Below are 19,748 nucleotides of genomic sequence, written 5' to 3'. Positions count from 1 at the left end.
TTCCCATAGGTTTCCTAGGCACTGTTAACTCTTTGCTACGATCAATGGAAACGCTTTTAAAAGAAAGATTTCACTACATAGCAGAAGAATGGACGATTACGCTTAGTATTTTTCTAAAGCTATCTTACTGTTTTCGAATTCTGATAATTATTTCCAGAATGTAGGACATGCCTTTGCAACTGCAAAATCTTTGCGGAGTGGCCACAAGCACTCAAAAAACACTTCTCGTACTCAGAACAAAACCCGGCAGGGTCGTAGCTCTCCTCGCACGCACATCAATCAGGACTCCATTTTCAGGCCGTGGCACTCTGGCCAAATTTCCAGCAATTACGGCACTGTAGGGGCTGAGACCCTCAGTCCTGGCTCTATACCGCAGGCTAAGCCTTTGGACACTCCAGATGAGGAGTCATAGACGCGCTCACCGGTTGATTGGAGAAGGAGGTGTACGTTATTAAGCCTGACACACTGCCTGGTCTGGTGGAGTAGTGGATTTCAGAGCTGCCTGTACGGCCTCATGGTTATTTAGTCTGATTGAACTCCCATCCGCGGGGACGAAAACAAGCTGGATGCTGCTTTCTACACCACGGAAGAAACAGTCAAGTAGCAAGTGATCAACGCAGAGACAGGCCAACCAGGGGGAGCTCCTCTGGCCAGGGAACTTGCGGACATTATCCCGTGTTCCCGTTTTCAGCCAACCTGAGAAGCAAGAAAGAACTCAGAAAACAAAGCAAAAATTCACTACCTAGCGCAGCACCACCTGGTACTTAGCTGCAACCCACGGGGCGCCGAGATCGCTGTGCTGTTCGAGTCAAGAAGCGTTCGATGCGCCGGGAGACGGGCGACGGTCGAGCTCACTTCGTCTTTACTCCACCTGGCGGCCACGGGAGACTGACAGGAGCGCGTGCTGTCTCAGTGTGTGCTACGTAGAAGACGACGATGAGCGGGAAGTGCAGTGGGACAGAGCAGATGGAATTGTTGAAGCAGACGACGCTCTGCAATGCACCACGCGAGAATGTGGTGCAGTTTAACACGAGGCGTGTTCGGACGCGGCTATAGCCTAGTGGTCTCGACAGCTGCGGTCTTTGAAGCTGATCTGTTCGCGCCACCGCGGGTTCAAGTGCCTGTCGTGGATATTGATGTGATTCCTTTTTCTATCGCTGGACGGCGCGCCGCTAGGCACATACACGTAGAATATAAGCTACATACGATTTTGTTAGGCTCTGAACTTCTGGATGAGTGTCTTCCGACTATTACAAGAGAAACATATACAAACCCTCGTTACTGATGTTTCTTTTAGCTAGGACATGCACTTACAAAAGCCGGTGCAATAAGTGTAGGTTCCGAAATCCCGCTGCTTGCATCGAGTTGTATTTCTGTTACTCACATATAATTTCTACCTGCCACGCATTTTGTTCATCTGCATATGCTCACAAGCCAATAAAATTAATGGAGTCGTGAGTGATCATCTGGCATATGCTTAAAGAGTTATAGACAAGAAAATTTTGTTTATATATTTTCTTCTTCTAAATCATGCGTTAGACGTGGTTTTGCATGGATCAACCCGTAGTATTCGCCTACGACGGCTAAATAATTTATACTTGGAATTCTTCTTGGTGATCTTTCGGTTTGGTTTTCAGTGCCAAACTATAGTATATGAAGTGTAGTTGGTTATCAGGTCACTTGACGCATGAAACTTAAGATAATACAACTGGTGACACATAATTTATTGTCATTAGAGCTCTCGAAGCAGGATGGTGCATGTGTTGTTGCGAATTTAAACTGTGTTTCAGCGATTATATTTTGGTTTTTATGTCTGTATGTGGTTGCGTCAACGTATAATACGTCTTTTGCCCCGGCGAAGCTTCTTTCGTGGAATTCGGATCTTGCCTTTTTTCTCGCCTTATGTATATCTGGATGCATGTTTTAGTCTTCTTAGACCTTAGTCATCTTACACACACCCCAGAGCATGCATAGGATGAACAAGCACACCTATCGCTCTGCTCCTTTGAGCCATTTTGCTCTCTTCTGCTAGTGCCCCTATCGATTGCTACTTCAGGTCCATGTGGTGGCTCAATGGTTATCGCTCTCAGATACTGAGCCCCAGGATGCAGGTTGAATCCAGACGGCAACAGCAACCTTCTGTGGTGATGAAATGCAAGAACTTGTGTGGGCTGTGTGATAGCGCACGATGAACCACCCTAAGTTGTCCATGGTTAGAGCACCCGGCCACTGAGCCAGCGTACCCGGGTGCGAACCCTGCCGCGGCGTCCGCGTTTCGATGGAAGCGAATCGAAAAGGGACCCGTGTGTTGTGCAATGTCAGTGCAGGTTAAAGACCAGCAGGTGGTCGAAATTATTCCGAAGCCCTCAACTTCTGGCTCTTTCGTCTTTCACTCCCACTTTTCTCCCTTTTCGCCCACCACGGTTGAGCTAACCACCGAGACGTGAGACAGTTACTGTGCCATTTCTTTTGCACAAGAACCACTAAAGTTTTAGTCCGAAAGCACTTCTAGCCACATTCCTCCGGTTTTTTGCAGCCTATGCGTAAAGCGGAACTGATTCCCTTGGTCACTGGACACTTCAATCGCGCTGTGAGTAGGTGGTAGCATTCACCTGCCAATTGATGTGTTTATACGCATTTCCTTTGTTCAAGCATCAGCGGAAGCATTAGACCATTTATTTTGAGGAAAAGGAATGACAGATAACTGGCTCCTTAGGCCACTGGACACCTAAATTGCGCTTTGAGGTACGTTGCGGTGGTGGCCTTCTGAAAAAATTACCTGTGACTCAACCCCTGAACCTAGTAAGACAAGCGAAAGCTCTATTAAGCATGGGACATATTTTATTAGGCATTAATTACATCAATAGATAGTTTGGCTTCGAACTTTACTAAAGTAAAGACTCTCTTGTCATCCTTGCCGTCACACGCTTTTTTATAGCGAACGGCGCGCCACTCGATTTTCGGCAGTTGCGAGAGTCACATCAGCTTCGCATACGCAGCTATGGCGAGGCGCAGAGAATTACGTGGAATGACGTCAGAGCCAAGCTTGGGTTCCTCTCCTTTCGCTCTGAAATATTTTCAGCCAATCCTTGATACGCCAAGATTCATCCAATGCAGCAATAGATGCGTTATGACCCATGTTCTGTGCAGCAACGAAGCACAGTTTTTGAGGAAGCTTTTAATCACGCGTGTTCTTTGTGCTGTCGTGCAGGACAGTGAGTACCAGCATGTGGTGACTGAATTAAGCCACATATGTCATTCTGGTTGCACCGACTGGTCATGCAAAGATGCTATCAATACAAGATGCACTTCTGGTAGTGTCTCGAAGTGGTTTGTTAACAATTATGACACCGAGAAGTTTGTGCATAAACGCTGGCAGCCAACGTTCACTCGGGACTGAAGATCAGCGTAAGACGATGGGGGCCAGACGCCAACCGACGTGGCTAACTAAGGGTACAAGTTTATGTAATAAAAGCTGTGCTAGTGGATGAGGTCAGCATGATGAGGGATGAGTTGCTAGATAAGGTAAACGGCGGCTTCCAATAGATAATGACGTCGCTGAACATGATGGAAGGCCTGGACTACATCTTGACAGGAAACCTTCGTCAACTGCTTACAGTTCTGCGTACAGACGCGTATACGAGACACAGAAACGATGTACGAGCGTCGTCGTCTCAGACATTCTCTCAGTGAGCGCGAGGCCACCTGAGTATAGAATTTTTAGCAGCCAATGCACACGCACTCGTCTGTACGAGATACCTGATTTTCGGCCCCCTCACGGACAAGTGTCGCCCCCTGGCGCCGCCAACGCGATTCTTGTCTGAATGGCTGTGTACCACGCGGCCGCAGCAATCCTTGGCGCTGGGGTCCACCGCAAAAAACTCTCCCAGACTGAAAATCTTGCCCCTCCGCAATGTCGTTATTCTGTATTAATGAATAAAAAAAACCGTTCGCAGATAATACTGCTTCAATCGACGATGCCTCACCTAAACCTTCCAACAAACTATTTGAAACATCTCTGAGCGTCACTGAGCACCTATGGATTTAAAGGAAGAAACAGCGCGACGAAACAGGGACACACGAAGAAATGACACACACAGCGCTCGTTTGTGTGTCATTTCTTCGTGCGTCCGTGTTTCGTTGCGCTGTTTCTTCCTTTAAATGCATAACCAACTAACCCGGAGCCTTGCTCTTCTGAACATCACCTAAGGATGTCCTGTAGTTTGGCGGGCAGAACTGTGACCGACATATTTTAGAAAGGGCTTTCATAAAGGAAGAAAAATAAAAGTGCACTTCCCGCATCGCAACTGTGACGAACAATGGCAAGTGAAAATGTAGCCATTCAATGAACTCCTTGATTAAAACCTTGCTTTGGCACGTTTTGTGCTTGGCAACGCTGAACCGTCCGCCACTTTTTAGAGAGACAGCTCTACTCCTGTCGTGTACCCCCTCCGGCGAGTTTCAGCGTATGATCTCTGGCTCCATTAACCTCTAAAGAGCCACAAGTGTTTCTAGTGCGGCTTCCTGGATAACAAGCGCAACACTGCCGCCGACTGCTGACAAACACTCTCCCCCCACTCCTTGCCCTAGCACATTATCATGCCTCCCTCCCCACTCTGGCATGCGCCCGCCCTATGCCCAGAACCCTTCGCCTCTTCCCTCCACATCCTTTCCCTCTGCCCTGCGGACCCTCCCCCGCGGGACCTAGAGAACCTCAAGACCTGGGAGGACTGGAAGACCATGCTGTGCTCGGGCTACCCGGCCGTGCAGACCATCGCCACCGGCCGGGCTGCCAGTGTTATGGACCTTAGGAACATAAACACTTCAATGCAGTGGTGTCGTGCGGGGATCCTGGGGAGTTTTTATGTCTCTCTGCGCAGTGGAGAGGGCAGCCAAGTATGACGCGCCTGCCGCACAGAGGAGGGTAGTTGCCGCGATTGACATGCGCGCCGCCGTGCAGAGGCGGGAGATGTGCCTTCCTTCGCCGTGCCCGCCTTCCCCTCCTTCACCCTCTTCCCTCCTGGCACAGTTCGAGTGTCCATCGAGGACTGCCAATTGCTGCGCCTTTCCTTTTTTCGAGAGCAAATTTTCATCCCAAGCTAGTCATTTGCGCGAATAATATGTGTGCGAGCACGCTTTTCTTTGCATCGTCGTCCACAGCACTAGTAGAGTAAAATAAAAAAAAATTGGCTGTGGCTTAGCTTGGTTAAGCCCGGAAATTGCAAATGCAATGGGCACGTCGCAGTCATTTCATCAAGCTCCAACGTTCATCACTGCTGAGACGACACCTGACTTCTGCATCACTGTCCATGGCATTGAGCGAATGAGTAACATACGTCCCATCTTCCACTGTTTCCAGTGAAGAGGTTGCACGTCCATGCAAAGCTGCATATTGAGCACGCCTCTTAAATAGTCTTCTCTCGCGCTGTTCCTCCGTCTCTGTAGCACGCTGCTGTCTCTTACGCTCACTGCGATAAGCTTCCCTAGCGGTAGGTGGCATCGTCGAAGCAGATGTTAGCCGCCGGCGGAGGCATCTCGCAGACGGCGCGACATGGTCGCCCAGCTCTTCGGCGTGACGTCACAACACCTGTTGCGCTCCTGTCGGACAGCGCGGGAGTTAGGCCGCCGGTGGTGGCACCGCCACTACTCACAGACGGCGCGAGATGGTCGCCCAGCCCTTCGGCGTGACGTCACACAGAGGTCATGCGAAAGGTCAATGGTGGCACCGCCACGGCACGGCAAAGGCTTGAAAGTGCAAGTAGTATTGCTTTCGCAATAAAACTGTGAACTGTAGATATGGGATTTAATCTCCGGAATCAACATATTCTGAGGGACGCAGTATTGGAAGACCCAGGATTATTTTCCTTCACCTATCGTCGCTAGGATGCGCTGACATCCGACATCACACGGGCGTTTTTGTATAATGTAGCCGCCGGGGCCGGGAGTCCATCCGGCAACCTTGACATGAACAGCCAAACTACAAAGCCACATGAAAACATTGATGGCTATGTTGTGCGTAGTAACGTGTTGTGAGGTTTCGCTTTAGTATAATGTGTTTAGGCGTCATTAATGTGCATAGAACACGTAGAACACCCAAAATGAACAATATGTTTTACTTCAGTACTGCCTAGAGTCAAACTGCTTAAATCAGAAAAAGTAACAATACCACAAAAATTTCAGCGTCTTTCTGGTTCAACAACATGTAAAAACTGAAGTGCTGCTCGACGCGAACACATTGCCTTTTATAGGAAGCTCATAACGACGACTACGGAGCTGGAAAAGTTAGAAAAAGGTTTATTATTCGAAGTCGTTTCCAAATAGAATACACCCATTTTGGTTAAAATTTTGGCATGAAAGCACAAATGACACATACATATATTGATTCAGGATTTTTAAGTACCTTATTTTACCTCTTTGACCGCAGATCTTCAAAAAATGTCTCTAGGAAACGAAGGAGAGTAGTTAGTGTCTCCTGTATGGGTGGACACATCAACCATCACCTGAGAGAAAGAGTGGTGGAAGTGAAAGAAAAATTCAGAGGGCATGCACTTAAGACTCCTTATGTGCTGCGAAGGCGAATGCACGTGTGTGCGATCGTTCACCTTCGACCCGCTTTATTCCTTCTCTTACAGCGCGGTTGAGAAGTCCACCGAGATCTAAGACAGATGCTGCGCCGTTTCTTGTCTTCTGAAACCAATTTTCTATTTTCAATTTCTCAACCTGGAGCGGTGGCTCCGTGATTAAGGCGTTCTTCTACAGAGCCTGAGTACCCATGGTACGAACCCGACCTAGGCGGCCCTGTTTCGATGGAGGCGAGTCGCAAAAGGCGCCTGTGTACTGTGCAGTGTCAGCGCACGTTAAAGATGCCCAGGTGTTCGAAATTATTCCGGAGACCTCCACTACGGCACCTTCCTTTCTTCCTTTCTTTTTCACTCCCTCTTTTAGCCCTTCCCTTACGGCACAGTTCTGGTGTCCACCGAGAGATATAGAAGAGTTACTGCGTACATGCCGAACTTTTTTTTAGCAAGAGCTACATTACCCATGGTCTCGCCATTACGCTGTGGCTGTCGGTCGCGAGTTCTGCACATGCACGAGGAACCTACACTGTAAAAAATAAAACACCTTTAAAGGAGTTTCCAGGTGTCTATAACTCGCACCCTTGCACCCGGCCCAGAAAGGAGTTTTGTGACTTGAACACATCTTTAAGGTGGGGTGTTTCAGGAAAGAACCAGCCCGAAAATGATAAAATTTGACCCAAAGGTGCTGAGGTGTATCACACACTTTACCACCCAGCCACAGGCGTTTTACGCTTCTTGCACCCCTACACCCTTCAGGAAAAAAGCATGCAATGGGTTCATAATTTGTTCCCACTTTTATTACTTTTCTTAAGCGTTCTTTAGATTTACCATTATAATGCCTAAGTAATGCAATATACCTGTATTACTGGAGCTCTTCATAGCAGTAAACAGGCGGTGTGCACCTAAGAAAAACGTTTATTGACAAACAAATCACAAAACTGCAGAAATGTGGAAAATTTTTATTAGAACAAAGCACATCCATAAAACAAGGCACAAGAAGCTTCTCCAATGAATTCCTTACTGCCATCCAAAGAACTAAAAATTTTAAGGTACAACAGCACCATACCTGCTTTTATTGGGCTTATGGTGCTGCAAGAATAAGGTTCCATAGCACTTACTCTACCTCCCAAATTTTTCAGAGCAAACAGAATGAAAAATTCATGCTTGTGCAGCCTTATATGCCAGCCTGAAGAAGGCTTGAACTGTGACGCTAACTCCCAGGAATTAGCAAAAAGCAAACTTAAGGCAACTTACGCTGAACACCCATATTCCTGACATTATGGCGCAGTTGTGGAGTGAGCCGCAAAGGTAAGCCTGCTGAGTAGCCATCCTCCCTCGACGAACAGGTTCTCAGCCACCTCAGGATTGTCTTCGGTGAACAGCATACATGGTGCGAGTCTGCATTTAAGACAAAAACAGTAAAATATTTCATACCAGTTTACACTGTTCAATGTTGCTGATAAATTCCAACATATTGCTCATTAACAATGCGTTTTATTATGCATGCTAACGCTAACAGAAAGAAGAAAATTTGGCCATGTGGCGAGCAAGCACCAGCTGTTATTTTTTGAAACATTCCAAAGAGGCTACTGTGGTTTAGAAAAAATAGCTCTAAACGGCATTATACAAACAATGTTTTAGCTAAAAAGCTAGATGTTATGAAATAGAACGAAGGTGGTCAGGTCATGCAATTATCTGCACGAACTGCTACAAGCTAGTGCAAACCACTGGCCTGTATGGAGGGTAAACTGACTATAAAAGGCACAAAACACCATGACAACAAAGACGAAAATAGCGCACTTGAAAATGCTTTACAATAAACCGAACAACAAGTAATGTGCAAAATTCACTGTAACAACAGAAAGCACAGTATCTGATCAAAGTCAGCAACACAACCCGTTCCATGAGAGTGGTCAGCTGCAACTAATGCAAAGCATGCATTCATTATCATATCAAGCAAGTGACATCTTGAAAGGCAGGCAACAGTGCTAAGTTAACATATCTCCCATGTCTGCCGCCAGTAAACTCAAAAATCCATCAAGAAAGATTTGCACAAAGCCACTAAACTACAAGAAAAGGAGCTGGGCCAGTTGGTGCATGAATCTTTGCAAAACCACGCAGGATAACAGGACACAGACAAGACAGGTGCAGTGATAACTGAGGAATTTATTGTTTAGTTTGCAATGAATACAGAAAGCATCATCCAAATTACAAAGAAGGAAAGTCATGGAATCGTCATTTTGTCAAATCTGTCGTGATTATTTATCCAGGTAGTCAATTTCTTTTTCCTTAGAGTTAGTGATGATGTGCTTAAACAGGTTGAACAATTCTTATGTACCATACACATCTCTTACATTTCCTCAGAATTTTACATTGTCGAAAGTGTGATACACACTCACAGTCCGATATGTGTCTTGGTAGCTTGCTACGATATCCTTTCTCAGTATTGCCGACATGTTGCATTATATAAATGTTAACATGCTGACCTTATTTCCCAACACAGGACGCTCTGCGTGGCGGATAGATCTTGTAAACTAAGCCACTGTCGCATGTCGTGAATTTGTTTCTGTGCTTCGTCTTATGCTGGGCTGTTTTTGAAGCACCTTCGCTAGGAGCATTGCATACTACATTCAGCTACTTTCTGTGAAAAAGCAAATGAAGCCACTGCAAAGAACTTCCACAAGCTGCAAAAGAAGGTCAAGCCAACAACTTGACCAAAGTAGGGCTGGTTGTGAAAAAGAGTGAGGGCCTATGCCTGAATGCCTTCTTTATGGCAAAAACAAGGAACGATAACTGGCCTTTCAGAGTAATTGTCTCTGAACAAGGATCGTGGCAACAACCCTTAGGGCAGTATCTGCAAGAATTGCTCTCCTAGCTCACCATGGAAGACCTTTTCCTGGTAAAGAAGCCAGAAGTGTCCGCATTCCTCTTGAACAGCCGTCCAGAAGGAGTGTCTTCTAATTGTCATCAAGGACTAACATTAAACGCTGCCACATTCCACCTTGTTTGAGACGGTAAGTGAAGGCATTGATTCAATGGGTTGGTTGGTTGGTTTATGGGGTTTAACGTCCCAAAGCGACTGAGGCTATGAGAGACGCCGTAGTGGAGGGCTCCGGAAATTTGGACCACCTGGGGTTCTTTAACGTGCACTGACATCGCACAGTACACGGGCCTCGAATTTCTCCTCCAAAGAAATTCAGCCGCCGCGGCCGGGATCGAACCCGCGTCTTTCGGGCCAGCAGCCGAGCACCATAGCCACTGAGCCACCGCGACGGCTGATTCAATGGGAGCAGCATGATTCCAGAACCAATGCAGAATTAATGCTGATAGATTCCTCGAGTTGCTAACCATCTGTTATTTTAGTTTAATTATCTGCACATACAGTGGCAAGGATTATGCACCAGTTCCTGCGTTGCACTAATTCTCATTGTCCTGCTAGCCTGTCAAGATAGCGAACTATTAAAAAGCTTTGCTTATCACCAATTTGATAATGACCTCCCGATTTTTGGACGACTTCCTAGTAATCCACAAGCTTCATAAACAAGGGCAACACAACGGCATTGTTCACATATTCAAGACCTTCTCCGAAGTCCTTGCTGGAGGTACAGCTTCTCGATCTATGGCTACATATCAGAGGCCCATATGTACTGGTGTTATGTCCCACAGTCGAAAAAAAGACTGTTGCTACTGGCACACTAAAAAATGTCTCAAACAGATTGTGTATTGACTGTCAGTAGGAAAGCGTTGAGGCCCAACTGATATAGTTACCTGAAGCTGGTTTCCCGTATGACCTCGTCTGCAGCCTTGGCTTGAAGATAATGAAAAACATTTGCTGATCCATCCCAACGAGGCTTCAGAAAGAACGGAAGTTAGCTGTGACGGCATATGTGCATGGTATCAGCCACGCGCAAGAGAAAGTGGTAAGGCGAGCTGGTGTGAACTTAGTAAACAAGGCGCCTAAGTCACTGTCGCATGCTGTGGATTTGACAGCTTTCTTTTATACCAGGCTGTCTTTGAAGCACCCTAGCTGGGCGTGTTGCATACTAAGTTCACACCAGCCTGCCTGACCACTTGCTTTAGTGCGTGGCTGATACCATGCACCAATGACCTTAATCACCGTGTTGCCCACTACCCTCCCGGCTTCCACGTACTCCCCTGGCTCCTTGCGCACCATGTGGGCCTGGGTGAGAAGCTGCTGCCTCGTTGCGTGGGTCCTTACTGCGTCTTCTCTTCAGGCAACTGAGCAATGTGACCTATGAAATCACGTCCCTGCACTCGCGCACTGTTCCCCCGGCCCACTCCACAAAGCTCGTGCACGTCACCTGTCTTAAGCCCTACCATTCACACCACCTTAGGGCGCCCAGGGGCTGTGCTTCCTTCCGCGAGGCGGAGGGGGTAGTGCTACAGTGCAAGTTGCAAGGCGAAGAGGACGTTGTTTTGACACTGGGCAGTTGACGACAACAGGCACGCTGCAGCTAGCGCTCGGAGTGACTTGGTTTGGGGTGCCTTCTGAGTGCAACCTGTCGCGCCTGCTGCTGAGCTAAACCCCATAGTAATATGCTATGACAGCTACGTTCCGTTCTTTCTGAAGCCTTTTAGAGGTAGATAGGCAAATTTCTTTATCCTGAAGCCAAGGCTGCAGATGAGGTCATCTGGGAAATCAGCTTCAGGTAGCCATGTCAGGTGGGCCTCAAGGAATTCTTGCTGACGGTCAATACACGAGCTATTTAGGATATTTTTCAGTGCGCCAGTAGCAACAGCCTTTTTTTCGACCTTGGGAAGTAACGCAAGCACATATGGGTCTCTACAAAGTACAGCCATAGATCGGGAAGCTGTACCTCCAGTGGCATTTCTTTGGTCAGCTCAAAGTTAGCAAAAACTTTGGAGAAGGTCTTGAAGATGTCAACAATAACTTTGTGTTACCCTTGGTAATGAAGCTTGTGGGTTACTAAGAAGTCGTCCACAAATCGGAAGGTCATTATCAAACTGGCGCCATGCACAGCTTTTTAATAGTTGGCTATTTTGACAGGCTACCTGCACAATGAGAATTAGTGCAACGCTGGAACTGGTGCATACTCCCTGCCACTGTATGCACACATCATTAAACTTTACATAGGTAGAACGGAAGTAGATGGTTAGCAACTCGAGGAATCTATCCGCATTAATTCTGCACGGGTTCTGGAATTGTACTGCTCCCATTGAATTAATGCCTTCTCTTATCGTCTCAAACAAGGCAGCATTTAGCAGCGTGCAGTGCAGTCTAAGTCCTTGATCAGAATGAGATGACAATTGTTCTGTACAGCTGTTCGAGAGGAATGCGGACACTTCTGGCTTCTTCACCAGGAAGAGGTCTCCCACGGTGAACAAGGAGAGCAATTCTTGCAGATACTGCCCTAAGGGTTGCTGCCTTGATCCTTGTTCAGCGACAATTACTCTGAAAGGCCAGTTATTGTTGCATGTTTTTGCAATAGCGAAGGCATTCAGGCATAGGCCATCACTTTTCGTCATAGCCAGCACTAATTTGGACAAGTTGTTGGCCTGACACAAGTTTTTAGGTTTCGTTCTTCACTGTTTGGCGCTTGACCTTCTTTTGCAGCTTGCGGAAGTTCTTTGCGATGGATTCATTTGCTTTTTTGCAGAAAGTAGCTGAACGTAGTATGCAACGCGCCCAGCAAAGGTGCTTCAAAAACAGCCCAACACAAGATGAAGCCCCGAAACAAATTCACAACATGCGACTGTGGCTTCGTTTACGAGATCCCTCTCTCATGCGGAGCGTCGTATGTTGGGAAATAAGGTCAGCGTGTCAACATTTGTCTAATAGAACAAGTCGGCAATACTGAGACAGGATACAGTAGCAAACTAGCAAGACATGTGTCAAACTGTGAGTGCACCCCCCACTTTCGATGATGTAAAATTCTTAGGAAATAAACAACTCATGCCAAGATATAAGAGACGTGCATGACACATAAGAATTGTTCAACCTATGGAAGCACATCATCACTAACGCCAACGAAAAAAGAAATTGACTATCTTGATAAATAAGCCCAACAGATTTGACCAAATGATGATTCCATGACTTTCCTTCTTTTGTATTTTGGATCATATTTCCTGTATTTATAGTGAGCAAAGCGATAAATTCCTCAATTGTTAGTCAGCGCAGTACCTGTGTGTTCCTGTCAGTGCCCTGTTACCATGCACGCTGCTTTGCCTAGACTAATATACTATCACACATTAAGAGACGAAGTCATCTGGAAAAAGACCACGAGGGGTTCCAAGCTGTTTCCTTTCTGGTTCGCGTTTCCTTTCTTAGAGGCATACATGCACCATGTAGTGAACAAAAGTACAAAGTAGATAAATAGAACTGATCATCTTGCAAATATCACTACTGTAAAATGGTGTTAACAAATGGCCACATTCATCCTTAGGACAGATCCGCATTTCATCTGTCATTACATATGAAACATGAAACTACGAAGCAGCCAGGTGAATGAATACATTTTTCCCAGAAATTTACCAAAGGTACACACAGTGATACCATTCCAGTGGATCAGCTGAGTATGCTGCTCAGGAGCAGCAGTATTCATATGGGGTGAATGCTAGCAGCAAAAAATATTGGCAATGCAATACAAGTTTGCATACAAGATGCGAAATAAACGGCATGATATGGAACCATTCCAATTATGCAAGCAGAAAAAATTGCATTCAACCTACACTGCAATATTAATTGAGCTACAAAAATATGATAAAGGCTTCTTCAAATCAGCGCACAGTCGGCATTTATATGCCATTGGGTCATTCCATGCCAACTGTTCCAGGCTTAGCACTGAATCTTCGATTTCTTTAAAAAAATTCATGGCTTATTGCATTACCTAGGCAAACATTATCCCAGCTTGTTTTAGGCGGAGTAATTTTTTCCCGTCGTGGCCGCCATTTCATGTTTGAAAGTGATAGCCAAACCTAACCTTGCAAAAAAATTTGTAAAAAGAAACGTTCTTACGCAGGACTATGAAGTTTCTGTTATATAAATTAAAGGTATTCCATATCCAATGCAGTAAATTGAACTTATTTTGTTTTAAATAAAACATGTAATAAGTACAAAATATAAAAATTTGAAATCTTTTATCAAAATTCATGTTCTCACAGTAGTTATTCTATTTTCTAAGCTGTTGAGAAGGCAAAGGTGATAAAAATGTTTCAGAGAGCAAAACATGTAAGGCAAGACAGCGAAAGGATTCTAAAGTCGAGAGAATTTGCTTTTTGTGACATATTCAGTAGTCTACTACATAATGAGGTGATCTTAATTAAATTATGAAGGATAGAAATTTAAACAGTACCATTTAATGGCATTTATTTTTAGTTTATTTGGGGCTCTTTTTTTGTTTTAAGCGAGAAAACAATCTTACAAGTTGAGTCCCTGCGTTCAACATCGACACTGCTCAGTGCTTCCTTTTCACTCCAGCACACTTTGCCACCAGCTGTAAATTACACAAAACCAGCACTCCGCTGCACGAATACAATGGTGTGCTGGTCTTCGATGCCAGCAGCTTCGGCAATAAAGAAATCTGCTGAAGGATAGATTTACAAAAAGTAAAAATGAAGGGGCCACATGGCAGAACGGCTCTCGTTCCTCGACACAGGGAAGCACTGTTTGTGGTATGACCAATCAGAGTTAAAACCTCTACTACCATGAAAATTACTTAAACTTTTCAGTGGAATGGACTTTTTCACCCCATCATATGGGAGGAGCGCTTGTGACGGCATTGGTGGAAGTGTGAGGCCCCCTGCAGCAACAGAAAGCATTCAGAGGCCATAGAAAGGTTAAATACTGACCCTCTATAAGCTGTTTACACGGGCGGAGAAAACCATTAAGAGTGTCGTAGCTCTCTGGGTGCTCCAACAAATGATTCAAGAAAACAAAGGTGAACTCACTAGGCGGTTTACAAGAGTGCTACCATTAAAATACGCATTTTTCACCACATCAAGCCTTTTTTATCTCTCTCAATGGTGCACGCTGTACTTAAGTCATGCTCGAGTTTAAACTGACAAAATGTGAGCGAACATGCCAGCAGACATGTCAAAACCAAAATTTGAGGAGCATCCACATGGAGCACCATGCAGCGAAGCTTTGTGTCTCCTAGATGCCGGCTCTAGCGTGCACCGCAGTGTCTAGCAAGCAGCCAGCAATGCTGGGGTTGAAGGTAGACACTCAAATTGCGAAATTATTTTCACGCCTAAAACGAAAATTGCTCCAATTAAAATTTTAAAAATGTCACAGCCATTAGAAAATAAATGAGGCCAACCTCACTGAGCCACTGGCGGCTGAATATGCCTCAAAAATATTTTTTTTCAGCTGACTGACATGCCTTGCATTTTTTTCATCTCTGAAACACTTTTATCACATTCTTTGCCTTTAGGATAACCCAGAAAAATAGTTGAAATGACTGTTATGAGAACATAAATTAAATAAAAAATATCAATTTCCAATATTTTTGTACCTTCTTTCATGTTGTATACATGAGTCCAATTTATTGGATATAAAAGCACGTCCTTTATTTATATGAAAAAGTTTCAGTCATGCATAAAACGTTTATTTTTACCAACTTTTTTGTAAGACTTAGCTTTGCTATTGCTTGTAAACATAAGACTGTGGCCACGACACGAAACTTCTTTTTTTCTGCCAAGAACATGCTTTAAAAATCTTTGTCATGGTAATAAAATAAGCCATGATTTTTTTGTTTCTGTAGGAAATCAAGTGCAGTCGAGTACAAAAGTCTGGATAACGTGGCGTGGAATCACCTTATTCAGTATTGCACAGCAACACAATACACAGCCTACTTATCACCAGGCATATAGCAGCTTCCATATAGGTCAATAAATTGGCTGGGCTGTAAGAGGCTTCTGTAACACTAGAAAAATTACAATTACAAGTTACAAAGAGGACACCAATCTGAATCTTTACATTGTGCAGATGTATAACCGTGACACTGAGAACTCCCACTCCCCTACGCACTTGGATGGTGGTATTGTTCCTGCCAGTCTACCAAATATAGTCCCCGCAATATAATGAGTCTAGCATTTTGCCCTCTGTAGACGTGAGCAGGAAAGGAGACTTAATGCAGGTAATAACAAACATAAGCATCCTAAGAGTTTGGTAAGCTTGCAAAATTTAAGCTTGTTCGGTTCCAAAAATATGCAATAGCAACCTGAATGGTCATTCATTCAAACCATGCGAATGCCATCGGTAAAATGGCTCCACAATGTAAAAGCTTACTTTCTTGAGCTAGTCGGTACATGTTTGTCAGCATGAAGGGCACAGCATGACTATAATGGTATGAAAGAACAAGACAGACTAGGCGCTGACTCAAGACTGACGATCTTAATTGCTGCCACACAATAAACAGGTGAAAAAAGAGCATAAACAACATTTTTTTTCGTGACAGTTCGCCAGCTTGCAAAACATGTGGCACTGCATTAAAGATTGACTGCGAAAGGCAAAAATGCTGGCGAATAAAAACAAAAAAAAAATTTTAAAAATGTAGAAGAAACTTTTACCCTGCCGTCTAAGCTGCTGAGGTAGCCTATACTCCGTCTCACAAGATGTTTGCAGCACTACGAAAGGTAGAGCTCTCTCGTCCAATCAGGATGGCGTGCACTAGATTAGTGTGTTCCTATGCGCCTGTGGCTCAATCCACCTGATGTCCAGGTGGCTTCTTTCTACCTCTAGCAGGTGGCGCTTGATGTCTTTTTATTCTTTTTTTGGTTTGTTTTTGGACAGGCGGACGCCCGTTCCAAAGGGACTAGCCCCACTTTTTTTTTTTGTCGCAACCTGTTCTGATCAGTTCCTCTGTTGTCGCGAAGCCACCTGCTTCGCCTGCTTGGGGAAATAGCGCACTGTCGATGTAGAGCACACAGGAGACACAACAGACTCGACCGATGCCATGTTGGAAAGTGGCGACGCATCACTACCTCGCAGCAGGCCTCCGCAGAGCTGTGTCCGTACGGGCTTTGGTAATTTCACCAGTGATTGAAACACTCCCTACCATTTAAATATACCTGTCCAAACCATGTTTTAGTTGCAATGCTAATTGTTTTAATTAATAGTCATACGCTCCTCAAATATTCGAGGGACTATTTTCTGCGTTTCTGCAGTCCTGATTGGACGAGAGAGCTCTACCTTCCGTAGTGCTGCAAACATCTTGTGAGACGAAGTATAGTTCTTTGCATCTGAGCACAACAGAATGTTTGCAGATGCATTTGTCTTGTTCCTGACGGATAAAACGCATCAACAACAATCTCCCGCGTGTGCTGGTCCTTATGCGTGTACAGTATGGTTGTACGGCTGAAAGCAGAGGTGCAGTTTTCACACGACAGCCAATATTTGACCATATTGCTTTCAGGAGGTGGTTTTAAGGGGCTCTTGTGTTCGCTCGGACAGTCGTTTAGGCATGTCCTGTTTGACTGATAGAGCACGTTCTGCGGGATAGCTCACTTCTGTGCGCCACATTTTTGGGGCACTAGCACATAAGAGAATTCTCGGTTCTTTTCGCATTCTGCAGGTGGCAACCCTTCACGGTTGACACTCTTGCGGAGACGTTGCAATTTGCTTGGAGCAGAGAATACTACTCGCACACCAGGCCTAGCTCCTATTCTTTTCAAATTGTGAGACGCTCGTGGAAAGGACGCGTTCACAAGCAGAAGTACACAGGACTGTGTACTTCTCCTGCTTGTGAACACATACTTTTTGAGAGGAGGAGATTAAGACATTATGTGGTAGCGCACTTTTTATCACCAAATGCTAGTACCAAGTTCGCAGGGATATGGTAGCTGCAGCTGGCAAAAGACTGCCTTTGCCCTGCAGTGGGTGTAATCAGGATGATGACGATGACGAGAAAACTAGGTTTAACGACACTCAAACTGGTTTGCAATAACCCCATGCTGACAAGGAACTAGCAAGGATGTACAAATAAATGAGGGCATGGTTAGGCTATGTACCCTGTTTCATGAAGCAGCCTGATGAAGGAAAGAAGGGAAAATGGCCCAAAAAAGAACCTAGCATACAACATAAAAAGAAGCTTGCAGCAAGAACTAAAACACACCTTTGCTTCCATACTGCTCGTGAATATTTCCCAGCGGCAACAAGGTGCAAGCTGCGGCTGTGGACTCCCATGTGGATGTAGATGTTTCCCCTGCAGACATCCATTTAATACCATCACGATTAGAGGCCGCCAAAATTCAGAAATTAGGTCACTACGGCCAAACAATGAAGCTTCTAAAAACTTGAAAAAGCATGCTAAATATACCTAGCTGGCACAGCACTGGATTCTTTAACCTGGATGCCGTTCTAAAAACAATTAAAAACCAAAATAGATAGCAGCGTCAACAAATTTATGCAAAAACATGGCCTGATGCACAAACGATCAGTGGTCAGCGCCTGCAGCACACAAAATTGAAAGCTTATCTCAGACGTCACGCTGACGCAACGCATTTTACGCAGAGATACGGAATAGACCTTACGCACGGGCGGAAAAATTACCACGTGCAGATAAACCGTAGGACAAGGAATTTGACGAAATAGCGTTAAACGGCTTTAAATTTGACAGAACACACATACTAGAGCTCTTAAGTAGCATGAGGCAGTACTCTGCAACATTCGTTTCGTCAAGACAAAAACAGCTCTGAGTAGAATCATTCTCGGCGAACTCTGTTCAGTGCTGCTTCTCTTCCTGGATACATGGAAAGAGCTGCCTGTCTGCAGATCTTGGCACTTTGTTACTAGAAGCGGCAAGTCTTGAGGCCGCTCTTCCATAAAATATGCCTTGAATAATGCAAACCAGCATGCATGAAGACATAGTATTGCTTACCATTCGAGGCAGGTGCGTAGTCGTGCCGAGCTGATGAAGTACGTCTCCAAGTCACGGCAACGCTAGTTTTTCATTAACGCCGACTTCAGGACGTTTCTACATTACAAAATGCATTCTGGTGCATAAACAGCGCACATTATAACTTCGCCCGTGATCTCTGATATCAAACCTTTAAAACGTGAGCGAGCGCCGGCCTTTCCGCCAATCTACAACAAAGAAACGCATTCGGCAGAGCCTCCAAAGGGTGCTTCTGTTCCGATACGTGAGATACGCGTACTTGGACAGCAGTGAACGAACCTACGCACTACTCCAGTTATATATGCACAAACAACACTTCAGTTCAACGCGGTACCTCGAAAAATGCGGTCGAAAACGCAGTTCACGTCAACCGCTGAAATCCGCACGACGCGACGCCATAACACACACAACCAACGCCTCCTTTATAAAACTATGCCTGTCAAAAGAGCCCCCCTTGCTAAATCACCCTCTTTCCTGTCCCTCTTTCCCATTTGCCAGCGCTTGCCGCTCGTGGCGCTGCCGGCTGACACTAGTCCCGTCTGGCCCGACCGTGTTCGTACGTTGGTGTGCGAGATCAACAAAGCAAAATATTATTCTCTGGTGTCAACGTGCGCAGGAATATGCCGTGACGTTTGGTTTGCTTCTGTTTGTCTTCTGAGAGCGTGAAGAATGAGGTACTGCTGTGTGCCTATGTGCACATCAAGTGCAAAAAAGAAAGACGCCGGGGTATCGTTCCACGAGATTCCTGCCGACCTCGAGTTGCGCCAACAGTGGCTAAAGGTGATCTCGCGAAAGAACTGGGAGCCGAACACGACGTCGAATTACTCCGTCGTTTGCAGTAAGCACTTTCTTGCCTCGGACTTCAGGGAGAATACCAAAATTCGGCAACTGAAGAAGGCAGCCGTGCCCAGCGTGTTCCCGTGCTACCCCTCGTATATGAAGCCTGCATTTGCCAAGGTACGCAGTGATCCAAGTAGTCGAAAGCGTGCAGTGCAGCTCGACTGCGGCCAGGAGGAGGCATGTAAAAAGCGGAAAGTATTAACTGGTGCCGGCTTTGACGATACGCGGCCTATCGATGAGAATGAAGACGCTGGCTACCCTGCCGTCGCGTCAGTAGCTGTTGCGCGACCAGCCTTCGCGCCGTCGCCAACTAGCAGGCCAGCATGCTCTAACGCAGCTCCCACTTTGGGTGACACGTTATGCTCTGTAGCGACGACGGTGCATACCGAATCGTTAACTGACAGGACAGCGGCGTTTGCGAAGCGAACATTTTCGACACAGACGGACTGGG

The 19,748-nt window shown here is 45.6% G+C and overlaps 1 long non-coding RNA gene across 1 annotated transcript; it reads right to left on the bottom strand.

Moving 5' to 3' along the window:
• Positions 1 to 7,885: 7,885 nt before the first annotated feature.
• LOC149370283 (uncharacterized) lies at positions 7,886 to 18,847 on the bottom strand. The gene is made up of 3 exons (XR_016285691.1): positions 18,440 to 18,847; positions 17,675 to 17,764; positions 7,886 to 7,976 (listed from the first exon to the last, which is right to left on the bottom strand). It is a non-coding gene; the product is annotated as an uncharacterized LOC149370283 (long non-coding RNA).
• Positions 18,848 to 19,748: the final 901 nt, after the last annotated feature.

The sequence above is a fragment of the Amblyomma mixtum genome, chromosome 1, assembly GCF_055824585.1.
Source record: "Amblyomma mixtum isolate Tamu chromosome 1, ASM5582458v1, whole genome shotgun sequence".
In the NCBI taxonomy this organism is placed as follows: domain Eukaryota; kingdom Metazoa; phylum Arthropoda; class Arachnida; order Ixodida; family Ixodidae; genus Amblyomma; species Amblyomma mixtum.
The sequence above is the reverse complement of the archived record's forward strand: the minus strand, read 5'-3'. Positions and strand labels throughout refer to the sequence as shown.